Raw genomic sequence first — 21,339 nt, 5'->3', positions numbered from 1 at the left:
ACAACACCACGCCACTGACCAGGACTTGGCCTCTGGCACTCCCGCAGCCTGTGATTCCCCTGAAGGGGGCCCTGCCCTAGTCACCTGAGCGGAGCGGAGCGGAGCACCACAGCACCGCCCTCGAGGAGGAGGAAGACGAGGCGAGGGTTACTCACTTAGTGCAGTACGGGAGGTGCTTGGAGTGGGAGTCCCTGGGGATGGGAGGGGGGGGGGGGCTCTACAACCCCCCCTGCTTGGCAGCTCTCATTAGTCCTCTGGGGAGAGGAGGAACTGGGGGAGGGGTGCACAGAGCTCGTTAACTGCCGCCACCGGCACGAGACGGGGACAGGGCAGGTGCGGCCCACCCAGGTACCGGCCACGCCCGGACTGGAGGTGCAGGGCAGCGCCGCCTACGGGGCACGGCCACGGGACTGGCTGAAGGACCCGCAGCCACTGCACCAGGTGAGCAGCCCTCTGCCTGCCCCAGCCCCTAACCCTGCCCCAGCTCCCCCGCCAAGGGCCGCTGCCTCCCCCGCCAGCACCCCACAGCCAACGCTCCCCCGCCCTACAGCGCCCCCACAGCCAACCCGCCCTACAGCGCCCCGCCCACAGCGCCTCAGTCCGCCGGGAGAGGGAGAGGCCGAGGCTGCCCCGAGGCTCCCCTGCTCGGCTCGGCGGCTGCCATCTGACAAGCCCTTTGCCCCGCCCCCAGCCCCGCCCGGGCTCTGCCCACGGGGGTGGGACCAGAGTTTTGAGTGACAAGGCCTCGGCCGCTAATCTCAACTCGGGAGCGCCCCGGAAGCGCCCCGCTGCCGTCCTGTCACGGAGGAACCCCGCCTTTCTGAGCCGCCAATGACCGCCGCCTGTCCCCCTTCGGGGTCGGAGGAGGAGGTGTTGTTCCCGCCCCCGCTGCCCATTGGCTCGCTGGGGACGCGCTGTGATTTGTCACTGGTCGTTTTGCTGTGTGGTCCCGCCCTCCTCACGTCGAGGCTCCCGATAGGTTGGCGGTCCGGGGGTGTGTCCGATCTCCTCGGCCCCAAGCTGAGCGGTGCAGCTGGGCGGGGGGGCGGATTCCGTTCGCTGATTGGCCTGCGGCGGGGGCGGGCGCTGATTGGTTGCACCAGCAGGGGCTGTGCGGAGAGGTACGAGGCAGGGCGGGAGTGGCGGAGACGGACCGAGGTGAGACCCCCGTGGTGGGTACAGCGGCCCCCGAGCCCACTACCCGGGCCTGGCGCCGCCCTTCGCGCACGGGGCCTCCCGCCCAGAGCCCCGCGGCTCCTCTCGGCCGGGGCGAGCCTGGGCACGTGACCCGGGACGGGCGCTCCGCGTGCAGCCAGGCCCGCGGGCTCGCTGACGGAGCCGTGCGCGTGCACCTGTGCGCGTCCTCCGAAACGCCCCCTCCCCCCGACTGTTGGGGCCCAACGGCCGCCCCGGGCCCGGCCCCGCCTCACCCTGCGGCCCCGGGCCCAGCCTGGCGCGCTGCCCTGCGCCACGCCCTCCCCAGCCTGCAGCCAGCCCGCGCCCCCCGCGCGCCGAGCTGCCCTGCGCCGCTTCCGTCTGCACCGCCCGGGCCGCTCCCTTTTCTGCCCCCCGCCCCGGGTGATCCCTGCCTCTCCCCACCCCCACCCCGCGCCGGGCCTGCCCCCCTTCAACCTCCCCCCCTCATGGCCGCCTACCCCGGGGGATCCCCCCCCATGGCCGCCTACCCCCGTTTTATCTTCCCCATCCCTGAAATGTGCCTGCCCCCGGCAAGCCTGGTTTCCCCTCCCTTCCCCAAGACGTTTCCTCTTGCCCCGGGCAGCCCCTTTTTGCCCCTGTGGGACTTGCTGCTCGCCCCTGATTGCCAGGCTTTAGATGAGGGTTGGACCGATTCAGGGGTGGCTCAGGTCTCCGGGTGTGTTGGAGAGCAGGTCAGAGTGCAGGGCGGGAGTCCCTTCTGGCTCTGGGAAGGTTGAATCTATTGCTGATGGTGCAGTGCTTTCCCTGTGTTTTTCCAAGGCTCAGTGGCAGGTGGTGTTTGAATTCACTTGAAAAGTCAAGTCTCCTATCCTTTCTGATAGATCGCTTCTGCTTTTTCTCATGTTTAGACACTGAAGTGAAAAGTGCTCCCCCCCATTTCAGTCTCTTCTCTGTCATGTTGGAGTCTTCTCGCTCTTTCTGGGATTGCACTGTGTAGTTTATCTCCCAGTTTCCGTTTCCAGTTTAACATGCTTCCTATGTCTGTGTTTGCAAAGAGTCTGTCCTGATGTTCCACATATCACTCTGCGATAAACTATCTGCCACTCTGTGAAGATTTTGCAAAGGGATCTTTACAAATCTAGCTTGCTTTGGATCTCTTCTTCCGGGTGACTTGGTTTTCTATACTTCTGTCTAGTGCCTTGAATATTGTTTGATTTTTTAGGTGCGGTGCTCTGTTGGATAGGAGGAGGTTCATGTTTTTGAGACTTGGAACTATATCACAGAGCAGTGAATGATGGTTTTATTTGGATTTAGTTTCTGTTCCTCTCGGACTTCCTGCAAAAGAGAGAGTTTCCTGCTTTGGATGAAGTGTCATCAAAAGCCGAGTACTCATTTCTGCATGTTGACAGCTGTGCAACCACCATTGCTGGAGTTCCTCTGATCATGTAGCACTTACTTGCAGAACTGCAGGTGTAAAATGTGTTGGGTTATGTTGTATTAAGTTAGATGGAACATGTGCATGAGCAGCAAGGGTAATTTTCAGTTCATTGACACTTGCAATGGGTGGAAAAAGTCAAGTAGAGGCACAGGAGTTAAAACAGCCTGCTTTTTATATATCGCTTGAGCAGACAGGCCATAAACCTACAACTCTTTCAAGTGGGTGAACAACAAGGTTGGAGATGAATTTAGTATGATAGATGGGTTAATAACTAGGAGTAACAGGACAAAACTAAGCCAGGGAAAATCTGCCATTGCGTGGTATTAATCTCCCTCAGAAAATGGTGGTGGCTCCATCATTTGGGCCATTTGAAACAAGAGTGCATTAAAACTTGAAACAACAATGCATTAAAAAATGGTAGGAAACGGCCTCGGCCAGCAGGTGACAAAGAATGTCTTTCCAGCTCTAGCTTCCATAAAGAGATGTCAGCTTAGCCCTGGTCTTCACTAGACAGTTAGGTCAACATAAGGCAGCTTATGTCGTCCTAGCTACGTCAGCGTACGTGTTATAACCTTGCCTCTGCAGATGTCTGAGTAGCAGGGCACTCGCATCATAACGCCACTTCTGTGAGAGGTGTAGGACTTATGTTGGTATAGTTAGGGTGAGGCAGTGTTTGTCTAGATGCTGTGTTCCTTAGATCAGCTGTTGGCTGTCTTAGCCCTGAAATTGACAAGAAAGCTGGCTCCTGGACTCCAGCTGGGCTGCCTCTGGTCTCTGCTCCAAGCTGGGCTGCCACCCAGGCTCCCCAGGCCCCACAAGGAGCCCTGCTGCCCCCTGGGGTTCTGGCTCCCCACTCGCAGAAGGGAGCCCAGCTGCACTGAGGCTCCAGGCTTTGAGCCTGGTTACATCCCAGGCTCTGGGTTCCTTGGGAGCATGGCAGCTGACTGGACTTCGTGTGAATCTCCCCGTGGGAGCTGTAGGGGTGGGTGCAGCTGGACTCCCAGCAGGCTGTGTGGAGCTGAGAGCTCTGGCTTGCAGCACCCCACACTACCCCTCTAAAGTTGGTGAAAGCTCCTGGTGAGGACATGCACCATTGACAGAAGGGGGTAGTGTGGACATCAGCCACCACAGGTGGCTGGAAGTCGACCTAACCTAGCTTGATTTAAGATTGTAGTGTAGACACACCCTTAGGCAGGACTTGGGCCCCAGAGGGTGGATGACTATCTGTCCCCAGGCTCAGCCAGCAGGGAGTGGAGGGTCGTCCTCTACACTGTGACTCAGGTCCCTCAGTTTTGGGACCTAGCTCTTTTAGTCACCGAGGGGATTTCTGTACCGCACTGTAAGTGAGAAGCCTAGCCCCCCCTTGCATCCACACACCAATTGTGTTAACTTAGGGCTGGAACCTAGGGTCCGAGGACCCTGCGTGGTTGGAGGGGCTGAGCACATGTGAAGCTGGGACCTAGGTGCCCTGTTGCTTTTCTGTGTGCAGTTGTGCATGTGTGGGGGGGGCCCCCGGTTGTCCTCCAGATGTATCCCAGTGTTCCTTGGGGCAGCTTCCTTAGTCCTCTCTATGCCGAAAATCTGCACTCTATTGAAGCGGAAGCCACACCTCCTTTTGCAAAGGGCAGCAGCTCGGATCAGCGTTAACCCATTGTCTGCTGAACCATCAGGGAGCCTGCAGGGTTTTCAATGGAGACGGATCAGAAGAAGCTTTTTGCAAAGGGAGCTGCTTCCTGGTCACACGAGCACAGCCAGATTTTCCTGCACCGGCCCGGATGTGCCTGCACATGCAGCTCCAGGATTGGGCAGGGCGGGGCCAGAGAGTGGAGCAGAGTCTAAGTGGCTGCCCTCCAGGGAGGGAGAGTGGCAGAGCTCCTGTCTCTGCACAGCTGGGGGAAGGGATGACCCCAACATCCTGGCCATGCCCCCTTCCTGCAGGGCAGCTGCTTGATCCTTGCTCCTCTCTCTGTCTGTCTGTCCATCCGTCCCTGGGACTGCGTGTGTAGGGGTGCGGAGGCGGCGTGCATTGTCAGGGTGGCGAGTGGGAGCCAGCCCTAGAACTTCCCCACAGCCTCCTGCGGCAACAGCGTGGGATCCTCCTCGCTACTGCACTGAACTCACCCAGAGCAGGCAGCAAAGCTGACAGGTGGGAGCCGGCTCCCAGCTGCCAGAATATTGGGGGCCATCCTTCCCCCAGCCATGCCCCCCCTCTCTGCAGGGCAGCTGCTTACTCCCGCTCCACTTTTTGTCCCTTGCTCCTGGTCCCTCTGCCCTCCCTGGGACTGCGTGTGCAGAGGTGCCCAGGCAGCATGCACTGTTGGGGAGTGTGTGGGAGCCAGCCCCCAAACCTCCCCATAGCCTCCTGGGATCCCTTATCCCTGCCTCCTGGGGTGCAGCGAGGCAGGGATAAGGGATCCCTTGGTGGTGCTGGAGCACCCCAAACTCTGCAGATACACCTCACTGCTCCACAGCTGGCAGCAGCCAGGCTGGGGTGTGTGTTTCTCTGAAACCTATAGTTTATGACAAACTCAGGACAGACAAAAATAAATAAAAAGCCAACCAAATGAAACGCCTCCCTTGAACATCCCATTTTAAAACTGAAGAATGGCAAACTTTCATTGGAATAGTCTAACAGCCCTGCAGGCTGATGCCCTAACTATTCTCAGAACAGGTGCACGTGAGCTTTTCTCTGCCAGTGGGACTCAGCCTAGAGATGGAGAGCCCGTTTCTCGGTAGATGGTAGATCAGTAGGAAGCCGTCTCACTCTGCCGTCAGTCTGCTGAGACAGCCACCGAAGGAGCTAATTATGCAGTGGATGCACGCGTGCTCCTTATGGGCAGCTGAGTCCCATCAATAGCACCGTCACAGTTAGGAAGGAGGGTGGGCAGTAGTGTTTTCCCACAGTGTGAACACGTTCGTAGGGCTACGGTGCCAACAGAGGGCCAGGTATGTGCACGCTCTAGGCGCTCTGGGATAGGGTTATTTGGACCCAGATCCTTGCACTGCAGTGTGGATGGCAGAGCCTGGGTTTGAGCCCAGGTCAAACTGGGATTAAAATGCAATGTAGACACTCAAGCCCAGGGTTCCCTGACGTGAGCAGCTGACTCAAGTCCCACTAACTTAAATTGCTGTGTAGACGTACCCTTAGATGGATTCAAAGATGGCTGGAGCTATCCTCATTGCTGTTGTTGAAGTTTGATCCCATTTCCTAAGAAGACAGAACAAGACAAAGACGCAAGATAAGGAGAGAAAAGAACTGCAGATAGAAAATGCAGCTTCTGTCTCTGACTTTCACTTGCATCCTCTCTGCTGGAAAAACCGAGGCACAGTGCATGGTCTTATCAGCCACCTCAGGACCTGACAGACTCATGCCGCTATCAGGTTTTTTGGGGCATTGCTTTTCGCTGCTTCTTTCTGGACGCAGGTTTACAGCAGTGTTGCACAGTATAATGTCTTGGCTGGCTAAGACAGACTCTTATTTGATGGAAAGAAAAAAGGAAAGAGAAGAAATTAGCTGGGGAAGTAAAGAAGGCACAAGGGCAAAGGGGGTTTTGTGACACACACCCCAGGTGGTGGTTGGGATTCAGCTGGAGTTGGCGGAGGTGATTGTATCATCCAGATCCCTCTCTGACCCGCTGTGGTCAGGACATCTATCAGGATGACAAAGGCCTGGGTCCCAGGAGATGGTGGGGGTGGCAGCCATGACAGTGAAGCTTGCTCCAGTACCCAGTTTTTCCTCCCAAAGTCCCTTTCTTTAAGGACACCAAAAGGGAGCAATGGGTTGAAAAGCTTCTCTTGTTTACAGAGCATGATCTGCTGGTTTTCTTTGGACCGGTTCACTCTGTCTGTCTTCCTTTTGCAACTTTTCCCATCGCCATTTGTTATTGTAGGTTACTGTGACACTCTGTGACTTTCACTCCTTTCCACAGGTGAGCTCACAATTAGGGTTAATTTGTAGGCCCCATTATCACAACAGTTAACAGATAAAGTCAGTGCTTGCGCTTCCAACCCGCACAATGTCATGGTTTGAATCAGTGGTTTCTCAACCTTTTATGTAGCAAGTACCACCTAACTGCTGAAAATTTGAATAAGTATCCAACACTCAATGTTCCACTCTGGGAGCTGGGACCGGCGGGAAGCAGGCGGCTGCCGCCTGCCTCCGTTCACTGGGGTTTTCTCCGCTTGCCCCTTGCCTGTGTCTCACGTACCCCCAGGGGTGCGCGTACCACAGGTTAAGAAACTATGGTTTGAATAATGCTATCAAATAATTTCAGTTGTGACAGATACTGCACTCACAGGCAGCATCTTTGGGGACCATGTTACATGAAGTGTGTGACTGGGTTGTGTAGCACTGTGGGCCAGGGCTTGTATGGAACTGTGGGGGAGCAGTGCCACTACTCTGCCAGGAGCTGAGAACAGTGGGGGCGGTTTAAGAAGAATTACTTAGGTTGTTACCTCCCTACCCTCATGCAGTACCACCCTGGGGAGGCTTGCATATACTGGCTCAAACAGGGTTTTCCAAAGATGAACAGACAAGGAAAGGGCATTTGATCTAAAAAGGCTCCTTTTAAACTGACTCAGGGCTCCTTTCTGATCCAGCAAATGGACAGGACCCTCTGTCTAAGAGAAGCCCCAACACTTGTGGAAGGGTGAGAAAGACTTTGGCTTACTCTGACCCAATAAGACTGATAGTTTACCAGAGGTCACCCGCTACCATGTATATAGGAACTTTTATTGTGTTTTAGGTTTTTGTATTCTCTGTAATGCTTTTGCCTTAAGAATAAATGCATTTCGCCTTGTGAAGGCTGGTTGGTAACTAGTGTACACTGCTTAGCCCCTGGAGAAAGAGTTAACCACAGGTGCTTTACCCAAGTCAGACCTTCTGGAAAATCGCAGTGAGTTGTGCAGGGATTGCAATCCTAAACCCCTGATTTGAAGGGAGAGAGATGCAGGTCATCCCAAGAGAGGTGATGGCTGGAATCCTAAATTCTTAAGGAACACCAGGGGAAGGCAGGTTCAGAGGTGCAGTTGCCCCTGAAACTGACAGTCTGTGGACTGTTGGATTGTAACTATTCAGTGGTCTTCTTTGGTGGAGTAGGTCTCCAGGACTTCGAGTGCTTTTCCTGCCAGTCTGGAAGTCCCTGACACATTTTTCAGGAGGCCCAGGTACGTCTAGTTTAGTGCATGTCTAATTTTTGGTGTCCTAATGCCTACTCACAATCCCTGCTCTGCCCTGATATTTTTGTGCCATTAGCTCAGAATGCATGTCCTGTTGAAAGCTAGGAGCTTGTTTTGTGATGGTCATAGCCTGCATTCACTGAGTTGAGTAGCAAAGCTTCCATTGATTGCAGTAGTCCAGGTCCAAAGAGTGATCGACTGGAAGGTGCACTGAAGGGCTGTATTCTTTCCTTACACTCTCCTAGATGTGTAGTATCTGGGCACCATCAACATCTGTAGAGCTTGTCATGCTAATAAAGTGACTTCTCTTCAATTTCAGTTGGGTAGGATTTCAAAATTTAGATGAAGTCCTGGACTGGTGCAGGTGACTGTCGTTTATATTGATTGTCAGCCTTTCAGACCCCTTGGGAAGCTGTCCTTTGACCCTGACAGGTTTGGGTCAATGTAATGTAGTCAGCGAATTTAAGGGAAGCCACGTCTTGGTCACTGCACAGTTGCTGTAAAGGCCTGGTGGACCTTTGCACGGTTGCTCTCTCTTTACATACTCCTATGGTGTTTGAAGAATCTCAGTAGGGACACGTCTCAGCCCTTACCTCCCCCCACCACCCCAAAGTAATACAATGGGTAAAACATCCCTCCTCTTTCTACCTTTATTGGGAAGTTGCTTTAAGTGTACTGGCTGGTTACTGTCTTTCGTAATGTCTAATGGCATATTGGGCTGCATTAGTAGGAGCATTGCCAGCAGATTGAGGGAAGTGATTATTCCCCTCTATTTGGCACTGATGAGGCCGCATTTGGAGTATTGTGTCCAGTTTTGGGCCCCCAACTGCAGAAAGGATGTGGAGAAGATGGAGAGAGTCCAGAGGAGGGCAGCAAAAATGATTAGGGGGCTGGAGCACAAGACTTATGAGGAGAGGCTGAGGGAATTGGGCTTGTTTAGCCTGCAGAAGAGAAGAATGAGGGGGGATTTGATAGCAGCCTTTAACTATCTGAAAGGGGGTTCCAGGGAGGATGGCGCTAGGCTGTTCTCAGTGGTGGCAGATGACAGAACAAGGAGCAACGGTCTCAAGTTGCAGGGGGGAGGTCTAGGTTGGATATTAGGAAAAAGCTTTTCACTAGGAGGGTGGTGAAGCACTGGAATGGGTTACCTAGGGAGGTGGTGGAATCTCCATCCTTAGAGGTTTTTAAGGTGCAACTTGACATAGCCCTGGCTGGGATGATTTAGTTGGGGTTGGTCTTGCTTTAAACAGGGGGTTGGACTGGATACCTCCTGAGATCCCTTCCATTCCTAATCTTCTATGATTCTTGAGTGCAAGCCCCTCTGGGAAGTCACTTGGGAAGTCCCTGATATGCATGTGCCATACCACTCTGCTGCAGTAAATGATTCTGGCAGTGACATCTGTTGACCTCATGGGTTTGTCAAGGTGTTAGTGGATTCCCTGTGCAGTCATTGGCCTGGGTCCATCTGTTTAATTGACAAAGTATCTGAGGCAACAGGTCAGTCTCTCTCTTGATTAGAAGTATGCGGCTGCTGGCGAAGCCTGGCCACAAACTACCCAATGTGGGGGAAAGGTTTGGAGTAGCTTGTGGCTAACGTCTGAGGCAGGGGATTTGGTTTGGAGACAACTTTTTTGCTGGCTTATCTGATACTCCAGGTGTTTGTGAACGGTTTTTGGGTGCTTTGAGTTGGTGTGGCTTCCTGGTTTACTGCCTTATGGTATATTTGCTTGGTTTATATTGAGCCATGCGAAGTCTTAGGTGTAAGGGTGCTGTGTGGTAATTCTGATTTGAATGGAACGTCTGCTTAATTACTGGTCTTCTCATTGTCCAGATAGCTTTCAGGGTATTCATGGGAGATCCTGTCTCTGGAGTAAGGAGCTTTGCATACAGATAGGGAACTATCGGAAAATCAACTTGTTCAGGCATTAGTCCAATAAGTCGAATTAAAGAGTTTTGTAAATCCGTGTTAGTCTGCAGCAATGGGCGCTGTAACTTTCTCTGATAAATGACATTTTATTTAATTTTCTGAGATGGGCAATAAGTTTCCAGAACTGTGTCACCCACTGCTGGTGTTATTTGGCTACATCTTCCAAATCTCATATTTTGCTGCGGCTTTGTGCCCTAGCTGGGAAGTCGTCTGTTTGTCAACATCTGTGGTGAAACTCTCCAGCAAGCTGAAGCCTCTGGCCCTCCTTTGAGGAGGAATTTAAGCAATACGTTAGGAGCAGCAACTCCAGATGGTGCCTTCAGGAGTCTGTCTGGATGGTGTTCAGGCCTCAGAATGTTGCTACTGAGGCCAGAGGGACCTCTGTCCCCAAAACACTCCCTGTTTTGTTTCCCCCAGGTGCATTTTGTAGAACTGATCAGTGTGTGTGGTGACCCCACTAGGTAAGGCTGTGCTAACGGTGGAGGCAGAGGCAAACCAAGACAAAAGGGATAATTTGAAATTTTTAGGACTTTCTAAGGGAAAACCCCAGTTGTACCAAGGGCATAGGTAATATGGAAGCTTACCAAAGACGTGCTGCTTATGACACTAAACTATAGATCACTAGCTCGTTAACCTTCGTGAGCGTAGACACGCCATGCGGTTAGGTTCAAATGCACTGCTGTTTGCAAGAACAAAAGTGATTATAATCGAGTGTCATTTCAGAGAAGAATCAAGCCTTCCTCTCCTTGGCTCTAAATCCAGCTCCGCTCTCCTCGTCCTGTTCTTTGCTTCTCTTCAGCTTGACGTGCTCCTTGGATTCGCTGTTCCTGTGGCTGTAACTCTTCTCCGACTGTATCCACAAGCGGGGTTTCTTCGCCTTGTGGGCCCTCACTTGTCCATTAGACACCTTTTGAACTGTTCCTTCGACAGATGTTCAACCAGGTGTTCTCTCTCTGGTCACTCAGTTTAAGTCCTTTGTGGGTGGGCTTCTTAGACTGTTTTCAGGATCTGTTTTTATCTAACTCCGCTTTTGATCAATTCCCTTTTTCGTCATCCTGTCTCCTTTCAGTTTTTCCCCCCGGATGCTCTGTCTCTGGTAAGTCTGTAGATTTTATTTCCCTCTACTTCCCTTCTCTAATACAGCGTGCTCACGTGCCCAGCTCTCTCTTTTCTGCTTCTCCTGACCTGAAACTTTTCCTATTTTCCTTTTTTCCTCCTTCTCACTTCCCAGTCCCCTACTTTTATTCTCCTGTTCTTCTTTTATCACCTCACCTCCCATGCAGGCTCCAGTTCTTCCACTAGCTCAGCACTGAGATTCTTCTTCTCTAACAGCTTTTTTCCCCCATCTGCCCCTTTGGGTGGATCCCACACCAGCTCAAACAGCTCTCTCTGGCTCTGCCCCCCCATTCCCTCCCCCAGGACAGCATTCTGTGATGCTGTCTCCAGCTGCAGCAGGTGCTAGTGCCAGGGTGAGGGTTACTGCCTGGGGGGCTCTTTGGAGAATGGCCTCTGATCCCCGGCTCTTGTGGTGGCTGGATTGGTATGGCTGTGTTCAGGGACTCCCAACAGAGTGGTTTGTGATTCATCCAGAGCCATTACGTGTGTGTCCCATGCACTGTGTGATCTAGTAGGTTATAACTTTAGCTGCATTATTAGGAGGACGGTAAGTCTTCCCTTGGGACAGTTCCTTCCTCACAGATGGTGACTCTGGTCTCTCCTCCGTAAGGCAAGACCATCCTGATTTCAACTGCATATTCCATTACCCTATCGGTGAGTGAGCTGGTGTGAGTACTGGGGTGTAGATACAGAAAAAGATGATAGAGTCAAGGCTCCATTTCTTGGGGATGTGTGCAGTTTCCATCTCCATTTGGAAATTCGCAGATGCTCCATTGCAAGAAAAGAAAGTTAACACACAATTACTTTTAATTAGAAAAATCTACAGTACCAAGTGAAATTGAAATCTTTGCTCTGTCTAATCATAGGTGATGCTCACCTGGGTAGTATCTAAGTACCTCCAAGTAATTAAAAAGTAACAAATAATTACAAAAAACACCATCTCTCTCCCTTCCATGCTTGTAATTATTGAAGCTAAGTCAAAGGGATGGGTATTGCATTTGTTGAAAATAATTCCCCTCTGGATTTCAATGCATAGTTTTTCACTATGAGATTTTTACTTCTGTTTGCAGGGAATTGTCAGTCTCCATAGAATAAGCTTAGGGACATCTACAGCCTCAGAAGAATTGAAGCCTGAAAAGGTAGTGTTTAATAAGTTTGTTTAATGTATTACTTTTCCACTAAATGAACATAATAAATAAATATGTCCATAACCCCGACACTTGCTTCCAAAAGAAGCCCACCCTGTTACCAAACAAGAAAGAACAGTTTTTCATTTGTGTTCCTCTGGTAACACCTATTCCCCTACAGTTCTTTCTCGGGGCTCCTCCTGGGACAGCACTGCTGTGCACTTCTTCATATTTGGGGCTAGGAGCAAATGCACATTCTAGCCTTCAGCATGTTGACAGACTTCCCAATTTCATAAGTTTTCCAACTTAACGTCCCCAGCAGCTAAACTAATAATCATTGCCCCCCCAATATGTGGGAGAGCTGTCCTCGCTGTCCATTTATGGCTCAGGTACGGTATCTTTGCAAGATTGGGTTTGGCTTCCACTGAGTTAGTAAAGATCATGAACCTAGAGAAACATTTCCCCTCTGATCCTCTGCAGTAGAATCCAAAGGGATAGGGTTTCTCTTAGGAGAATCAGATGATTGGCTTATAAATAGTAATGCATTTTGATGCCTGTCTGGATCTACTTAGATTGCTTGTTACTTGTTTGAGCGTTTTTTGTACTATTACTTTGCCCCAGCTGGGCGGTATAATACTAATGTTGGATACCGGAACCAAGGAATGAAATGTGTACTTTCTCAGAAACTGAACAATTCAGATGGAGCTTAAATTTCCTATGTGGAAGGTCACTGTCCTGATGCCATGATTTTTACCTCACAGCATGAGCTTCAGGCCCTAGACACAGACCTACCTTGTACCAGGTTTTCCAAGGGTATGGCAGGAGTGTGGATTCATGGCAGGTTACTTGCCAAGGCAGTGTTGGTGCCCATTGTCCTGCCTACGTTCTTCCCATAGCTGCATGCCTGTTCCAGGGAGGCCTTCTCTGTACGCCCAGTGTCCAAAGGGCCTTAGAGTCCTGTTTGGAGAGGAATAGGCCCCTGGGAAAGTCCACGACGCTTTTTCATCGGACCCTAGTTTGCTGGGACATGCTGTACTGAGGGGACCATGTTGTGACATACTGTGATCTGGCAAGGTTGCCTTGACTGGAGGCAAGACTGCAGCACGGCCTGCCTTAGGGCTGTTTCCTTCCTAGACATGTGCAGAGCAGATGAACGATCCTCTGCCCATATCTTTACAAGAACTAGTCTTTGAATTCAGTCTCCAGGAAGGAATCCTGCTTTGCGCTCTGCCCCTGAGCTTGTTCCCAAGGTCGGGTTAGAAAATCGCTCCCATTTCCCCCCAAAAGCTATGCTTTATTTTGGGATGTCAGTGACTTCAGGGGACTGTGTTTTGCATGCGATTTTCTTGCTGTTCATTATGTCTTTCTACAGACTGGAATGTTCTGCCTGATGTTGGATTTGAAAGTGGTACCTTGCTCCTCTTACGGGAGATAATGCTGTTAATGTGACATAGCAAACGCAGAACCAAACAAATTCCCCCCTGCTCACATCACCGGCATTGGCCTTGTTACTTTGCTTTCATTTTTCTTTGGAGATATTCCTCAAGTTTCTTGCTCTGCAGGAGTGAGAATCCTGCATAGGTCATATCTTTAGAGGCGAGAGAGTTATTTGCCTCTATATTCATTTTTTTTGAAGGTGTCAATTTACTGGCTTCTCCCTTAGAGATGTGTCTTTTTTCTAAGGGGACCAGGAACAAGCACCTTATTGTTGAGTTTTCTTCCGAAGCACATTTCTGATTCTCTAGAATTAACTCTTCTGGCTGGGAACTTCTCCCATGTGATTGAGGAACTGATTGGGATGTTTGGAGGGCAGTGTTTGTTTTCATCAGGTGTAGCATGGATCACTGCTGCGGGCCTGGCTTACGTTGTTCTCTGCTAGTGCTGCCCTCTGTGTTCAAACAAAACAAACAGCCAAGGTAGGGGAGTTCTGCCAGTCTTATGCAATGGTGTGAGAATCTTACCAGATGACATGAGAGAAGCAGAGTTACGAGGCAAGAAATGATCTCTTACTATAATCTATACAACCTTAAGTAATTTCCAGACTTCTGATTTTTTTAAACTCTGTATTTTCCTTGTGTGTTTTCTTTCTTCAACCATAACTAAATCTTAATGATTTTTTTGGATGTGAAGAAGGGTTTGGGAAGTCCTCTAAGCATTTTTACCCTAAAAAGGATCCAACCTGTGAGTGGAGCAATTGATGAGAAGCTCCAAATCAGACGGTTCTCTGGTGTTAACTGAGTTGAGAGATAGTAGAGAGTAATTGGGTCAGTTGGAAGTAGAACCATTATTCCCTTTGGAGCACATACATTTTTGCATTCCAAGATGAAATTGTTGTCTTGTTCAATCTAGCAAACTAGATATACATATACTAGACATATTACTCACTTCTTGTCGTTGGAGTGCTTAGCGACAGTTCAACTAAGGTTAAAAGTTGCCTAAGCATTTTCATTTTAAAGCTTGCTTAGAATTTCTCAATCTTTTATCCTTTGAGCTGAACATCAGATCTGTTCTCTGACCAAGCATGTGGGACTTGGGGTTGTACTTTTTTTGTTTTGTTTTGTTTTGTGTTTGGAAAGGTTTTTAAGCAAAAATGATTCACCGACTTTAAGAGGGTGGCAGTGGAAAAATACTTTTGCTATAATGTTTTTAAAGTACTTGACTTTGTTTAGCACCACTCTGCTCTCTACCGGGGATTGATGGAAAGGTTGGCAGAGGTTTCCTAAAAATGCCTTTAAAAGCCTATTGTTATTAAAATAACTTTCTCCGTGTGTGTGTATGTGTGTGTGTGTGTGTGAGAGAGAGAGAGAGAGAGATGCATGTGCACACACACTAAGAACTCTCCTAGTGATCTGACTGTGTGTGAGAGAAAGCTGGGTAGAATTTTATATAACTTTTTTAAAAAAAAGAAGCTACTGTCTCGTTCAGAGCACAGGTACCTGGTGGACGAGGCACGGCTCTGTGGGTATCTCACTATGTGGGAATTTTCCATCTGCTAGGTGATGCCAGGCCCCCGGGGGCACGGTGACTGGGCTGGGCTCAGTGTTCATTTGGTACTAGAGCAGGGCGTAGTTGGCCAAGTGTTGCTTCCCCTCCACACACAATTTTACTTCAGTGCCATCTGGACGCTTAAGTGTTTTAGTGTAAACTTCTTGCTCTGAAATATTGCAAGTTTTTTTTAAAAGGCAGGAAGCTGAATCTGGCATTTCAGACCCTTCTGGGGGAGCTCTTCCAGCCGTCCCACCACGAAACAGAGCCTGGCCCTTGGGCGCGGTGGCTATAGGCCTGGGAAGCTGTATGTGCACCCATGTGATGCGGTTGGAGTCACGAATCTGCCCCTGTGGTGGTGTGTGGGGTGCATTAGCGCACTCTACCCTGGGGAGGGGTCAGTGTGAATGCCCGGAGGCATGGGAGAGCTGTGTGCATTGAGCGGTGGGGCTCAGGGCCCTCTCTTACAGGTGTTGGAGGTCTGTAAGATGTTTTAGTGCTGCTCCCTTTCCACGCAATCCCTTGCCTTGCTGTGGCAGGACACCGGCTTGCTCAGCCAGCGATTTCCAGTGCTCCAGTCTTCCTTCCACTCTACAAGAGCCCAGGCTTGGTTTCTTGCTGGAGCTTTGCTTTTGGCTCTGCTCCTGTCTGTTGCTTTATATAGGGCTGTAACCTTGACGGGACTTGCTGCCAGATTCTTTGCTGCCTTGCTGCTTGCTCCTGCACTGAGAAAGGGAGTGTGAACCCAGTGACAGTGCTATCAGCCCCTGGCTCTGAGTCCCAGCCAGCTGGCTGTGTCCCCGGTCCATGCAGGAATCCCTCCACTCTGCAGTACAGCACAGTGCTGCATTTTTCATACCGAGGCCCTTACATGACCTGGAGAATCTCTGCTGAGTTCTGGCCTGATTGGCATCTGGCTAGAAGTGCATCCCATAGTTCGGTGCCTGGGCTTGCCTTTGAGCCCTAGTGAGAATGCTTCTGCCTTCTGCCTTGTCTGGGATCTCTGAGGTGTATTAACCCTTCCTTAACTCTTTCTGCATTCCTGCTGCGTCCAGGTTCTGTTACGCTCCTACACGAGAGGCAGGTGTCTGATGTTCACACCATCCTGTCTCCAGGTGCTTAGTGACCGAGCCTGTTGGGGGCACCTGCCTGGCACACAGGAGCAGGTAATGTTGGGTAATGGAATTTACAAGCCCCTAATGCTCCTTCTCTTCCTCATAAGACGGCACGAGTACTAGCTTGTGTTTTTATAGCAGTCTTCTTCCTCAAAAGGGCCTCAAATGCAGTGCAAACACTAGACAAAGACAGCCACTTGTGGCGTGGAGAGTAGCAGCCAGTGCGTGGCATCTCTGCACACCCAATGCCAAGGAAGGGACGATTTGACCAAGGACGCATGAGCAAACCCTACACTTGCACCAAGGGGCCTGAGGTTTATGTTCATGCAGAGCGGGTGGGACTGTGGTTTTTAAAGTCTCATCTCAGCGGTACTAAGGAAACTGCATGGGACTCGGGGTCCGTACCAGAGAAGGAGTCTGCCCTGCTGATGCTGTCAAATCGCATGCTTATACCAGCAGGTCCTCCCCGCCAAATCTAGGTTTCTCTTAGGGTATGTCTACATTGCAAAAAACCCCACCCCATCAGCAACACTTCTCAGAGCCTGGGTTAACTGATGGGCTCGTGGGGCTTGCTGTATGGGGCTACAAATGGCAGTGTAGACGTTCCGACTTGGGCCAGCGAGGAGGCAGGGTCTCTGGGCCTGAGGAAGCAGAGGTGCACTGCTCACCAGCGTCTCAGTGCTGGGCTGTAAAGATGTGTCTCTCTGTCTTGTTCCCCGCTCGCTTGTGAGAAAAAAATGAAGTGGAAGCCCCGTGTGCTTCCTGTGTGCAACCCAGGGGAGGGTTGCGTACAGAAGGTATTTTCTATCTCGAGCTCTTAAATACCTGGGATACGGTTGGGTTTGAAAAGGTCATTATTCAAACTAGGGTGTCAAAGACTTCTTTGCTTTGGCAGGCCAAACTCCTTGCATGCACCACAGGCTGCTTGCATCTCTCCATTCTCCCCCACAAGCACTCTCCCATACCTTTATATTTCAGGGGTTCCCTGCACACGCCTCCCCCCATGCCAGAATCTCTGTGCTGCCTGTTTCCCTATCTCCTCTACTAGGGGTTCTGTGCCCGCCACTTTGCTACATGCAGAGGGTTCTGTGTCTCCCATGTCGTCCTCCCTCCATACCCTTGCCCCGTTCTCCCCTCCCCTGTGCTCCTTCATTGCCCCCCCTTTTCTTCTCACTTTCCTCACTTTCAGGCTCTGTAGGTTCCCCCCTCCCCTTCATTCTCCTTTGTCTTCTTTCTGTCTTGGAGGTAAGCCATTCAAGGTGTCAGCATTTTAAACTGTATTGGGACTATGGGCAGAGCTGAGCTGGGCGGGTTGTTATGCTGGGAAGTGTAAGTGGCTGCTGTCTGGCAGGGGAGACACCATGATCACGAAGAGGGTTTTCCCAGGGCGAGGCTCATCCATTGCACTGCGGGTGTGCTGACCCCTGCGATTTCCCCAAATGCGGGAAACTCGGCTGCATCATTTGTGGCAGTGGGGGACGGCGTTCGCGCTCTCCCCTGGGGGGGGATCAACCAGGTCTTTGATCTGTAGACAGTTACAGATGTGGCTGAAGCTGTTGGCTCTGCTGATGAGATGCTAGAGGCACCATGGGTCTCCCATGGTTTGATTTTCACCAAGATCCCTAGCATTCTGCGCATTGGTGTCTGGAATGTTCCCTGAAACTTTGGAAGTGATCCGATGTGGTGTTTAAAAGTTACTGCATTGCTGACAGACAGAATTGACGGCAGATTGAGTGTTAGGGTTTGTCTACACCAGGGATTCTCAAAACTTTTTTTGCTGGGACACCCTTTGAAAATATTTCCGGCTGTGATGCGCCAGCCCCCCGTCCCATGTCACCCTTACTTCTGCGCTGCTGCTGTTCGCAGAGTTGCCTTTAGAACTGGGCAGCAGGCTCTCGCGAGCCCCCGACAATAGTCTGGTGACCCCTTTTGGGTCAGAACTCCCAATTTGGGAAACACTGATCTAGACCGTACATTCGTGTGTACCAGTGACTGTCACGCACTGAGTGGCCAGTGTGGGCCCTGCTGGCAAGCACTAAAAGTTCCTTGGTGAGCTTTAAATGTGGTACTGGGATTATGTTAATGTGCACTAGGGAACTTCTTGTGTGCACCAGCAGGGTCCACACGGGCCAATTAGTGCGTGAGACTTGCTAGTGTGGACTAGAAGTCACAGCCCCCAGCTGCAGACTAATGTAGATGAGCACTCTCCAGCTGGCCAGGTAGCTGCCAAGGTGGCCGAGAGCAGTTTCTTAGCTGCAGGGGAAGGCCGCTGAGTTGTCGAACCTTACTGAGGTGCTCTGGGCCTTTTTATCTGCAGGGATTAGCTCTATAGGATAAGGGCATGTCTATTCTGGAAACTTGCTGTGGGTTTGTGTATCCACATGACGTGAACTGCAACAAGTGTTGTGAGAGCAGTGCGCCACATTTCATTGGTATCCCACAACTGAGATACTTGTGTCATTGCCAAGCCAGACAGCACTGTGATCTTTCAAAGAATCACAGCAGATTAGGGTTGGAAGGCACCTCAGGAGGTGTCTAGTCCAACCACCTGTTCAAAGCAGGACCAACCCCAACTAAACCATCCCAGCCAGGGCTTTGTCAAGCCGACCTCTAAGGATGGAGATTCCACCACCTCCCTAGGTAACTCATTCCAGGGCCTCACCACCCTCCTAGTGAAAAAGTGTTTTCCTAATATCCAACCTAGACCTCCCCCACTGCAACTTGAGACCATTGCTCCTTGTTCTGTCATCTGCCACCACTGAGAACAGCCTAGTGCCATCCTCCCAGAAGCCCGCCTGCAGGTAGTTGAAGGTATCAAATCCTTCCTCACTCTTCTCTTTGCAGACTAAACAAGCCTCGTTCCCTCAGCCTCTCCTCATAAGTCATGTGCTCCAGCCCCTTAATAATTTTCATTGCCCTCCGCTGGACTCTCTCCAATTGGTCCACATCCTTCCGGTAGTGGGGGCCCCAAAACTGGACACAGTACTCCAGTTGTGGCCTCACCAGTGCAGAAGAGAGGAGAATAATCACTTCCCTTGATCAGCTGGCGATGCTCCTCCTAATGCAGCCCAATATGCCGTTAGCCTTCTTGGCAACCAGGGCACACTGTTGACTCGTATCCAGCTTCTTGTCCTCTGTAACCCTCAGGTCCTTTTCTGCCGAACTGCTGCCTAGCCAGTCAGTCCCCAGTCTGTAGTAGTTCATGGGATTCTTCCGTCCTAAGTGCAGGATTCTGCACTTGTCCTTGTTGAACCTTATCAGATTTCTTTTGGCCCAATCCTCCAGTTTGTCTAGGTCACTCTGTATCCTATCCCTGCCCTCCAGCATATCTGCCACTCCCCCCAGATTAGTGTCATGCATGAACTTGCTGAGGGTGCAATCTACCCCATCCTCCAGATCATTAATGAAGATGTTGAACAAAACCAGCCACAGCACCAACCCCTGGGGCACTCTGCTTGTTACCGGCTGCCAACTAGACATTAAGCCTTTAATCACTACCTGTTGAGCCTGATGATCTAGCCAACTTTCTATCCACCTTATATTCCATTCTTCTTTAACTAGCTGACAAGAATGTTTGGGAGAAAGAAGTGCTCAGCGTTCTGGTCAGAGATCCCATGGTGCATTGCTTGGCTGTTGTGCTGTGTGTGTTCTGCTATATGCATTTTTGTAGGACGTGTACCAGAAGACAATGGAATTCTGAGACTTGAGGTTAAATAATTTCCATGATTCTTCTTCTTCCATTCCATCATCCATCTGGGTTTGCAAGTCAGTGCAATTTCCAAAGCACTGTCAGGCAGCATGGAGGAAATATTTGCAATCTCTGCAGTCCTCATGGTGATGAATATAAACAGCCTGCTGCAAGCATATCTGAAGCCATTGCATGAATTTAGGACCAGAGTGATAAGGGCACTGAGAAGCTGGATGATGAAATCAAGTAGAACTGCCTCTGTCTTTTCTTGGAGCAGCTTGAATCCATGGAGCGCCATTTTGGGGCTTGGTCTACTAGAACTGACTGGGGAGAAAGGCTTGTGCTGCGGATCGGGGATGACCAGTGGTGGTAGAACGTAAGGATGTCAAAAGCCACTTTCCTAGAGATCTGTGCAGAGCTCTTCCTGGAACGGCAGCCGCAGACCATCTCCATGAGAACTGCCTGCCCACAGTGTGGAAAAGCATGTGGCTGTGGCCATTTGGAAGCTTGTCACCCATGATTGCTACTAGTCAGTAGCTAACCAGTTTGGTGTTGGTGTATCAGCCGGTCGGGATTTGGTCATGGGAGTGTGCGCTACTATCCAGAATTTTTGGTTTTGTTTAAATTTGTTTTTCTTTTTAATACATTTTTCTTTCTAAAGAAAAATGTATTCTAACTTCAAGAACAAAATAAATAAAAACATCCAATTTAAATTAAAAAAAAAAAAAATCTCTTTCCACATGTCTCTTTCCCTTCCCCCCCAGTTGATTTTTATCCACTCTGGGCTGTGCTTTGCACAAGCTATTTGAGAGCAAGGGATATAGGGCCTTACAAATGGATGGAATCAGGAGGTGAGCAGATTGGGTGAACAGCCAAATTGGAGGCCACTACAAAATGATGCAACTGGTGATGGGTGCAGAATTAGGGGATGTGCTGTGCTCAGACCTCATACCTAGGTGTCACTTGTAAAGAGTGTGTGTGGTTTTGCATAAGGTGTTTGTCAGTATCACTGGCGGTACCTGAAGAGGGTGCAGCAGACGCAGGCTGTAACTGCATGTGTACCTCTGCATGCTGTCTTAACTTTGGAGGTTATAACCCTGAGATGTGTCCCCAAAAGGATTCTGTTCTCAAAAAGGCATTGGGTAAAAGGGGAAGATGTGCCCTGCTGCTCTTTGGCAGGATGGTTCCCCCAGCTCTGTGCTGAATTACTGCACATGCAGTGCTCTAAGTTCTCCTTTTTAACACTTAAAGATCAGCTTAAAGTGTGCTGCAGAATTAACAGAATTCTGCAGCAACTCAGAGGGATGAATTCCTTTAAATGCTTTAGAATAGCTTTAAAATGGACAGTGGATCACAAGCTAAATATGAGTCAACAATGTAATACTTGCAAAAAAATTTTAAAAAAGCAAACATATTAGGAGTGTTGTAAATGGGATGTAGTTCTTCTGCTCTACTCCGCGCTGATTAGGCCTCAACTGGAACGTTGTGTCCAGTTCTAGGCGCCACATTTCAGGAAGGATATGGACAAATTGGAGAAAGTGCAGAGAAGAGCAATAAAAATGATTAAAGGTCTAGAAAACGTGACCTATGAGAGAAGATTGGGGGAA

General features: G+C 50.3%; 1 protein-coding gene and 1 non-coding gene across 2 annotated transcripts in view; both read left to right on the top strand.

Annotated features, from left to right (window-relative positions):
- Positions 1–1,116: 1,116 nt before the first annotated feature.
- Positions 1,117–21,339, top strand: part of MTMR4 (myotubularin related protein 4) — a 96,898-nt gene continuing 76,675 nt past the window's right edge. The window contains exon 1 of the mRNA XM_067537723.1: positions 1,117–1,158. The gene's annotated coding sequence lies outside the window, so the exon portion shown is untranslated. The remainder of the gene's footprint in view (positions 1,159–21,339) is intronic.
- LOC137146671 (U1 spliceosomal RNA) lies at positions 17,382–17,544 on the top strand. Its single transcript, XR_010918006.1, has one exon. It is a non-coding gene; the product is annotated as a U1 spliceosomal RNA (small nuclear RNA).

The sequence above is a fragment of the Emydura macquarii genome, unplaced genomic scaffold (genome assembly GCF_026122565.2).
Source record: "Emydura macquarii macquarii isolate MOO-44397 ecotype Brisbane River unplaced genomic scaffold, CSIRO-AGI_Emac_v2 contig_450, whole genome shotgun sequence".
NCBI lineage: Eukaryota > Metazoa > Chordata > Testudines > Chelidae > Emydura > Emydura macquarii.
Note: the sequence above shows the minus strand (reverse complement) of the source record. Positions and strands in the feature narration are given on the sequence as shown.